General features: G+C 43.4%; 2 non-coding genes across 2 annotated transcripts; both read left to right on the top strand.

The window, feature by feature from the left end:
* Positions 1-4,691: 4,691 nt before the first annotated feature.
* Positions 4,692-4,764, top strand: TRNAV-UAC (transfer RNA valine (anticodon UAC)). Its single transcript has one exon. It is a non-coding gene; the product is annotated as a tRNA-Val (tRNA).
* A 176-nt stretch (positions 4,765-4,940) lies between these two features.
* Positions 4,941-5,013, top strand: TRNAV-CAC (transfer RNA valine (anticodon CAC)). The gene has a single exon. It is a non-coding gene; the product is annotated as a tRNA-Val (tRNA).
* Positions 5,014-9,131: the final 4,118 nt, after the last annotated feature.

The following is a 9,131-nucleotide window of genomic DNA, read 5'->3' as shown; positions in this document are numbered from 1 at the left end:
CACTTTTTCTCCACTTTTTCTCCACTTTTTCTCCACTTTTTCTCCATTTTTTTCTCCACTTTTTCTCCGTTCTTTTTCTATGGTCGGTCTACCCATTAGCTCTGCCATGCATACTGTAGCTCTACACCTACTGCACATGTTACTTTATGATTGACATCTCTTTCGTACCAGAGCTGTCTAAGCCTACTCTGACCCCATATTTGTCATTACTATATTGTCCTTGTACTGTATTATGACATTTGTATCATGTGTTTCATTTCTTGCTGTGTTGCAATTTTTTTGCTGCATCCCAATTGTACCTTTACATTGTTCGAGTTTATGTTATTGTTCTCTCACTCTTATGTGATACTGATTATTGTCATTTTTCATGATTACATGCAGATAAGTCCAATCTGACGAAGGCTCAGGCCGAAACGTCATTTGTAACTTGTTTTGGACAAAAACATATATGCTTATGAAAACATTTTTTTTCTTAATACGGACCAATAAAGAGTGATTTTGCATTACTATCCGTTGTGACTTTCTGACTTTGTCTGGGAGATTTAGAGTGCCGAGGTTACTCACTAATTTTATCTATTATTACCTCTGAGCACCTATATACCAGTGAGCAGAGCTTCTTCTACAGTAGTTCTCCTGATTAGGCATGCCCTTACCTCATGAGCAGGGCATTGCAGCTTTGGTAGCAACCATTACGACATGGACTCTGCTGCTGTGGACCCGAGAAGAGTGAGTGCAGATTCATTGCACCCACACTCCTCACATGAAGGGTCCGCACTCCTAGAAAATGGGGGATACGTTCCCTGAGTGTCTCCCCCCCATATTCTAGACGGTCCAGAGTCGTCGTGGGACCCCTTTATTTTTTTTCTTACAATAAATTGGTGAAAGAGGAAATGTTTTGGGGACTGTTTTTTCAAATAAATTTCTTTTGTCGATTTTTTTTTTTTGTTAGTACTGACAGTTTATGATGTTGGGTATCTAATAGACGCCATGACATCACAAACTGCTGGGCTTTATCTCAGGTTACTTTACAGCTAGTATCAACCGATTTATTACCCCGTTTGCCACTGCACCAGGGCACGGGATGAGCTGGGGTGAAGCGCCAGGATTGGCGCATCTAGTGGATGTGCCACGTCTGGGGTGCCTGCGGCCTGCTATTTTTAGGCTGTGAAGGCCCAATAACTATGGACCTTCCCACCCTGAGAATACCAGACCACAGCTGTCCGCTTTACCTTGGCTGGTGATCCAATTTGGGGGGGACCCTACTTTTATTGTGTAATTATTAATATTTATAAAATAATTATAAAAAAGAGCCTGAGGGGACCTCCACATTGGATCCCCAACCACGCTAAAGCTGCCAGCTGTGGTTTTCAGGCTACAGCCGTCTGCTTTACCCTAGCTGGCTATCAAAAATGGGGGGACCCAACGTCATTTTTTTTTTTAACTATTTTTTAAATAGAAAAAATTAATGAGCTTCCCTGTATTTTGATTGCCAACCAAGGTAACGGCAGGCAGATGGGGGTGGCAACCCATAGCTGTCTGCTTTATCTGCGCTGAGAATCAAAAATACCGCGAGCGCTACGTCATTTTTTTAAAGATTTATTTTTACAGCACTGTGATGTCCAGCAATCAAAATACAGGGAAGCCCATTTTATTTTTAGTTATTTAAATAAATAATTAAAAAAAACATATATGGGCTCCCGCTGCATTTTTTGTATTGCTAGGTAAGGGTAATCCAAGCAGCTACTGGCTGCTAACCCCCACTGCTTGGTGTTACCTTCACTGGCAATGGAAAATCCAGGGAAGCATTTTTTATTTTTTTTGCCAAAAAACTACAAAAAAAGGGCGTGAGCTTCGCCATATTTTTGTATGCTAGCCAGGTATAGCAGGCAGGTGCTGGAAGAGTTGGATACAGCGCCAGAAGATGGCGCTTCTATGAAAATGCCATTTTCTGAGGCGGCTGCAGACTGCAATTCGCAGCAGTGGGGCCCAGAAAGCTCAGGCCAACCTGTGCTGCGGATTCCAATCCCCAGCTGCCTAGTTGTACCTGGCTGGACACAAAAATGGGGCGAAGCCTACGTCATTTGTTTTCTAATTATTTCATTAAAAACATGAAATAATAAAAAAGGGCTTCCCTTTATTTTTGGTTCCCAGCCGGGTACAAATAGGCAACTGGGGGTTGGGGGCAGCTGTACCTGCCTGCTGTACCTGGCTAGCATACAAAAATATGGCGAAGCCCACATAATTTTTTCAGGGGGCAAAAAACTTCTGCATACAGTCCTGGATGGAGTATGCTGATCCTTGTAGTTCTGCAGCTGCTGTCTGTCTGTATGGAGAAGAGCAGACAGCAGCTGCAGAACTAGAAGGCTCAGCATACTCCATCCAGGACTGTATGCAGAATTTTTTTGCCCACCAAAAAAATGACGTGGGCTTCGCCATATTTTTGTATGCTAGCCAGGTACAGCAGGCAGCCACGGGCTGCCTCCAACTCCTTGTTGCCTATTTGTACCCGGCTGGGAACCAAAAATATAGGGAAGCCTGTTTTTTTTTAATTATTTCACTTATTTCATGAAATAATTAAAAAACAAATGACGTGGGCTTCGCCCCATTTTTGTGTCCAGCCGGGTACAACTAGGCAGCTGGGGATTGGAATCCGCAGCACAGGTTAGCCCGAGGTTTCAGGGCGCCTCTGCTGCGGATTTCAGTCCGCAGCCGTCCCAGAAAATGGCGCTCTCATAGAAGCGCCATCATCTGGCGCTGTATCAAACTCTTCCAACAGCCCTGGAGCCGGGTGGCTTGTTGGGTAATCATGAGTTAATACTGGCTTTGTTTTACTAGCCAGTATTAAGCCAGAGATTCTTAATGTCAGGCACGTTTGACCCGGCCATTAAGAATCTCCAATAAAGGGTTAAAAAAAAGACACCACACAGAGAAAAGATACTTTAATAGAAATAAATACACAGACACATTAGAGACTCCATCTTTATTACCCCCTGTCAGCCCTCCACGATCCTGCTCTTCTGTCTTCTTTCTAGTGTAGTAGTAGTGACGATTGTAGTGAGGAAGGATGAGGTTCCCCAGCTCATCACTTGGGGCTGGGGAACCTCATCCTCACTACAATGCTCACTACAATCGTGCAGCCTTCACTCCGTGAGTGATCAGTGCTGGCTGTCAGCGGTAACAGCGGTAATGCTGACAGACGCGTTACCATAGCAATGGTGCTCTCGGAGCCGCGGTTAGCGGTGACGTCACCGCTAACTGCGTTGCTATGGCAACGGTGATCTCCGTTAATGACCGGCTGTGTCAGCCGGTCCCTAACGGAACGGGGAGTCGACCGTGTGCTAGAGCATGTCGCCGGTACACGGCGATACACATATGTGCACCGTGTACCGGAGAGATGCACTCGCAGGTCCTACATGACGTGTCATAGTCATGTGACCAGTCTGTAGCCAATGAGATAATAGCCACGTGACTGGTCACATGGCTATTTTGACGTCACGATAGGTCCTGCATCTCTGCTGGCAGTGCTGGTCACGGGGAGGATTCAGCGATCATCGGATGGAATAGCGGCAGGAGACAGAGTGCAGAAGGGATCGCGAGGACCGGTAAGTGTTATGGCAATGTTTATTAACTGTTTGTGTACATTTATCATGCATTTTTATATGTTTGTGATTGCCTCCCATTATAGCCTATACGTTCGAGTTCGGTTCGTCGAACGTTCGACGAACTGAACTCGAACGGGACCTCCGTTCGGCGAACCGCCTCGAGCCGAACCGGGACCAGTTCGCTCATCTCTAGTAATAATAATAATAGTAATAATAATTGTAAATGTTTCATTTGTTGCCGTATGACGGGATGTTTTGGCTTCCATCACAAACAGAACTACAAATTATTATTTTTTTTCCCCTGGCGGTCAAAACTCGTCTCTAAATGCCATTACTTTGCAGGATTTCACAAGTTTCATAGTGGAGTCGTCATCACGTCTACTTCACATTCAGAAGTTCCTGGGTTCAATCCCCAGTAAAAACAAGCCGTTTTCGCTGTTGAAGTAATTTGCTATCAACCTGTAACATATGAAATTCTTTGTTTTGTTGCCAACTGATAATATATTTTGGCTTTTATTACCAAGAGAACTACGATTTTGGGTTTCTTTTTTATTGACCATTTTAGCAGAAAACTTAATCCCATATTATAAAAATCCTGTTTGTTTCAAAATATATAGTTCCTTTAAATACAAAAGCAAACAACTAAACTATGTGGAAAAAAGTAACACATTCAATGTAAACTTCCTTTTAAGTAAAATTTCTTTGTAGGAATTAAACTGGTAAAATATGTAATAAAAATTGTAAATGTTTCATTAACAAAAAATACTTTCTTCAGCAATAAAAAGGCCCCGTCAGTCACAATTCTGCTCTGCTAGCCAATACACAGTAACTTTCCATCAGGTTTCATAGAGTAGTGGTCATCACGTCTGCTTAACGCGCAGAAGGTCCTGCGTTCAATCCCCAGTAAAACCAATCTGTTCTTGGTGTTGAAATAATACTCAATTAAACTACAATATATGAAGTTCTTGGCTTTGTTGCCGAATGATGGGATGTTTTGGCATCCATCCCGAACAGAGCTACGAATTTGTTTTTTTTTTCCCTGGCGGTCAAAACTCGTCTCTAATTGCCATTACTTTGCAGGCTTTCAAAGGTTTCATAGTGTAGTGGAAATCACGTCTGCTTTACACGCAGAAGGTCCTGGGTTCAATCCCCAGTGAAACCCATGTGTTCTTGGTGTTGAAATAATCCCCTATCAACCTGCAGTATATAAAGTACTCGGCTTTGTTGCCGAATAACGGGATGTTTTAGCTTCCATCACCAACAGAGCTACGAATTTGTTTTTTTTCCCCTGGCAGTCAAAACTCGTCTCTAATTGCCATTACTTTGCAGAATTTCAAAGGTTTCATAGTGTAGTGGTCATCACGTCTGCTTCACACGCAGAAGGTCCTGGGTTCAATCCCCAGTGAAACCAATCTGTTTTTGGTGTTGAAGTAATTTCCTATCGACTTGTAATATGTGAAATTCTTGGTTTCGTTGCCAAATAACAATACATTTTGGCTTCCATCACAAAGAGAACTACGATTTTGGGGGGTTTTTTTATTGACCGTTTTAGCAGAAAACATAATCCCATTTTATAAAAATCCTATTTGTTTCAAAATATATAGTTCCCATAAATACAAAAGCAAAAGACCAAACTATGGAGAAAAAAGTAACACATTCAATATAAACTTCAATTTAAGCAAAATCCCTTTGTAGGAATAAAACTGGTAAAATATGTAATAATAATTGTAAATGTTTCATTAACCAAAAATACTTTCCTTCAGCAATAAAAAGGCCCCGTCAGTCACAATTCTGCTCTGTTAGCCAATACACAGTAACTTTTCGTTAGGTTTCATAGTGTAGTGGTCATCATTTCTGCTTAACATGCAGAAGGTCCTGGGTAAAGTTGAGCGCGGTTCGAGGTTCGAGGTTCTCCAGTTCTAGGCTCGAGTGATTTTGGAGGCTGTTCGAGATCGAACTAGAACTCGAGCTTTTTGCAAAAGCTCGATAGTTCTAGATACGTTCGAGAACGGTTCTAGCAGCAAAAAGCAGGGCTTTTTACAGCTATGGTGTGCAGGAGCCATCGCTGGCAGCCTGCCACAAGCTGGTAACCAAGATAAACATCGGGTATCCAACCAAAGCGCTTTGGTTAGTAACCCGATGTTTATCATAGTTACGTGCAGGAAGCCCACACTTCCCCGCTCAGCTCGCTCTGCCCCCTCCTGCCCGCGGCATGTACACACGTACACACGTACACACACACACACACACACACACACACACGGTCCCGGTCGGCCCGGGGGCAGCAGTCCTTGGCACTGGAAACTGTGGCTGCCGGCCCTTTAAGGCCCGCAGACCACAGCGTTCACTGTGTTCTCCTGCATTGAGCATCATCTGTGGGCGGAGCTACCGCCCGGAGTCCTGCTCGGTCGCACAGATGAAGGAGTCACAGTGCCAGCCAGCGACCCCCAGCACATCGCTTCCCTCCGGCGCTGTGTGGGCCCCATCTGCACCGTGACCTGATCAGTATGAGGGACATCACTCCCTCCCCGCCCCTCCCTGTCCCCCCGTGCGTGTGTGGGCCCCGCAGAGCCGTGTGTGGCCCCCGGAGCCGCGTGTGTGGGCCCCGCAGAGCAAGGTGTGTGTTTGTATGTATGCATGCAGCAGAGCAGTATGCGTGTCTATATGTATGTATATATGCAGCAGAGCAGTATGCGTGTCTGTATGTATGTATGTATATATGCAGCAGAGCAGTATGCGTGTCTGTATGTATGTATATATGCAGCAGAGCAGTATGCGTGTCTGTATGTATGCATGTATATATGCAGCAGAGCAGTATACGTGTCTGTATGTAAGTATATATATATATATGCAGCAGAGCAGTATACGTGTCTGTATGTATGTATGTATATATGCAGCAGAGCAGTATGCGTGTCTGTATGTATGTATATATGCAGCAGAGCAGTATGCGTGTCTGTATGTATGTATGTATATATGTAGCAGAGTAGTATGCGTGTCTGTATGTATGTATATATGTAGCAGAGCAATATGCGTGTCTGTCTGTATGTATGCATGTATGTATGCGGTAGAGCAGTATGCGTGTCTGTATGTATGTATGCATGTATGTATGTATGCAGCAGAGCAGTATACGTGTCTGTATGTATGTATATATGTAGCAGAGTAGTATGCGTGTCTGTATGTATATATATATGCAGCAGAGCAATATGTGTGTCTGTCTGTATGTATGCATGTATGTATGCGGTAGAGCAGTATGCGTGTCTGTATGTATGTATGTATACATGCAGCAGAGCAGTATGCGTGTCTGTATGTATGTATATATGCAGCAGAGCAGTATGCGTGTCTGTATGTATGTATGTATATATGCAGCAGAGTAGTATGCGTGTCTGTATGTATGTATATATATATATATGCAGCAGAGCAATATGCGTGTCTGTCTGTATGTATGCAGCAGAGCAGTATACGTGTCTGTATGTATGTATATATGTAGCAGAGTAGTATGCGTGTCTGTATGTATATATATATGCAGCAGAGCAATATGCGTGTCTGTATATGTGCATGTATGTATGCAGCAGAGCAGTATACGTGTCTGTATGTATGTATGTATATATGCAGCAGAGCAGTATGCGTGTCTGTATGTATGTATGTTTATATGCAGCAGAGCAGTATGCGTGTCTGTATGTATGTATATATGCAGCAGAGCAGTATGCGTGTATGTATGTATATATGCAGCAGAGCAGTATGCGTGTCTGTATGTATGTATGTATGTATGCAGCAGAGCAGTATATGTGTCTGTATGTATGTATGTATGCAGCAGAGCAGTATGCGTGTCTGTATGTATGTATATATGCAGCAGAGCAGTATGCGTGTATGTATGTATGTATGTATATATGCAGCAAAACAGTATGCGTGTATATATGTATATATGCAGCAGAGCAGTATGCGTGTCTGTATGTATGTATGTATATATGTAGCAGAGTAGTATGCATGTCTGTCTGTATGTATGCATGTATGTATGCAGCAGAGCAGTATACGTGTCTGTATGTATGTATATATGTAGCAGAGCAGTATGCATGTCTGTATGTATGTATATATGCAGCAGAGCAGTATGCGTGTATGTATGTATATATGCAGCAGAGCAGTATGCGTGTCTGTATGTATGTATGTATATATGTAGCAGAGTAGTATGCGTGTCTGTATGTATGTATATATATATGCAGCAGAGCAATATGCGTGTCTGTCTGTATGTATGCATGTATGTATGCAGCAGAGCAGTATGCGTGTCTGTATGTATGCATGTATGTATGCAGCAGAGCAGTATACGTGTCTGTATGTATGTATGTTTATATGCAGCAGAGCAGTATGCGTGTCTATATGTATGCATGTATATATGCAGCAGAGCAGTATGCGTGTCTATGTATGTATGTATATATGTAGCAGAGTAGTATGCGTGTCTGTATGTATGTATGTATATATGCAGCAGAGCAGTATGCGTGTCTATGTATGTATGTATATATGTAGCAGAGTAGTATGCGTGTCTGTATGTATGTATATATGCAGCAGAGCAGTATGCGTGTCTATGTATGTATGTATATATGTAGCAGATTAGTATGCGTGTCTGTATGTATGTATATATATATGCAGCAGAGCAATATGCGTGTCTGTCTGTATGTATGCATGTATGTATGCAGCAGAGTAGTATGCGTGTCTGTATGTATGCATGCAGAGCAGTATGCGTGTCTGTCTGTATGTATGTATGTATGTATGCAGAAGAGCAGTATGCGTGTCTGTTTGTATGTATGTATGCATGTATGTATGCAGCAGAGCAGTATGCGTGTCTGTCTGTATGTATGTATGCAGCAGAGCAGTGTGTGTGTGTGTGTCTGTATGTATCTATGCAGCAGAGCAGTATGTGTGTCTGTCTATATGTATGTATGTAGCAGAGCAGTGTGTGTGTGTCTGTCTATATGTATGTATGCATGCAGAGCAGTATGTGTGTGTCTGTATGTATGTATGTATGCAGCATAGCAGTGTGTGTCTCTGTATGTATGCATGTATGATGTGTATCTATGTATGTCAGTGTATATGACTGTATAGATTTGTCTGTTTAAATGTATTTTTGTGAGTTTGTCTTTAAATATGTATATGTACGTGTATGTATCTGTGTATGTGTGTGTGTCTGCGTGTTTATGGGGCCCACTGGGACTCTTCCGCCCGGGGCCCACAAAAACCTGGAGCCGGCCCTGCCTGCGGTGATGAAGTCCCGCCATCCCGACCTCAGCGCTGTCACTGTCCTTCATGGCCGCCGCTTGTCACATCACCTTCTCTCGCTTCCGACCCGAGACTGACTAGCGGTGACGTCACGGGCCTCTCGCGATTCTTGGCTGTGAAGGCGGCGGTCATTGAACTCAGTGACAGGGGCTGTCAGTGTGCTGGAGATCAGCGCAGGTAATGTACCTCGCTGACAGCAGCACTTGTCATCCCCTGCAGTGACCTGGGCTGACCCATTGATGTTAGCTCAGGTCACTGCAC

The sequence above is a fragment of the Anomaloglossus baeobatrachus genome, chromosome 2 (genome assembly GCF_048569485.1).
Source record: "Anomaloglossus baeobatrachus isolate aAnoBae1 chromosome 2, aAnoBae1.hap1, whole genome shotgun sequence".
In the NCBI taxonomy this organism is placed as follows: domain Eukaryota; kingdom Metazoa; phylum Chordata; class Amphibia; order Anura; family Aromobatidae; genus Anomaloglossus; species Anomaloglossus baeobatrachus.
The sequence above is the reverse complement of the archived record's forward strand: the minus strand, read 5'-3'. Positions and strand labels throughout refer to the sequence as shown.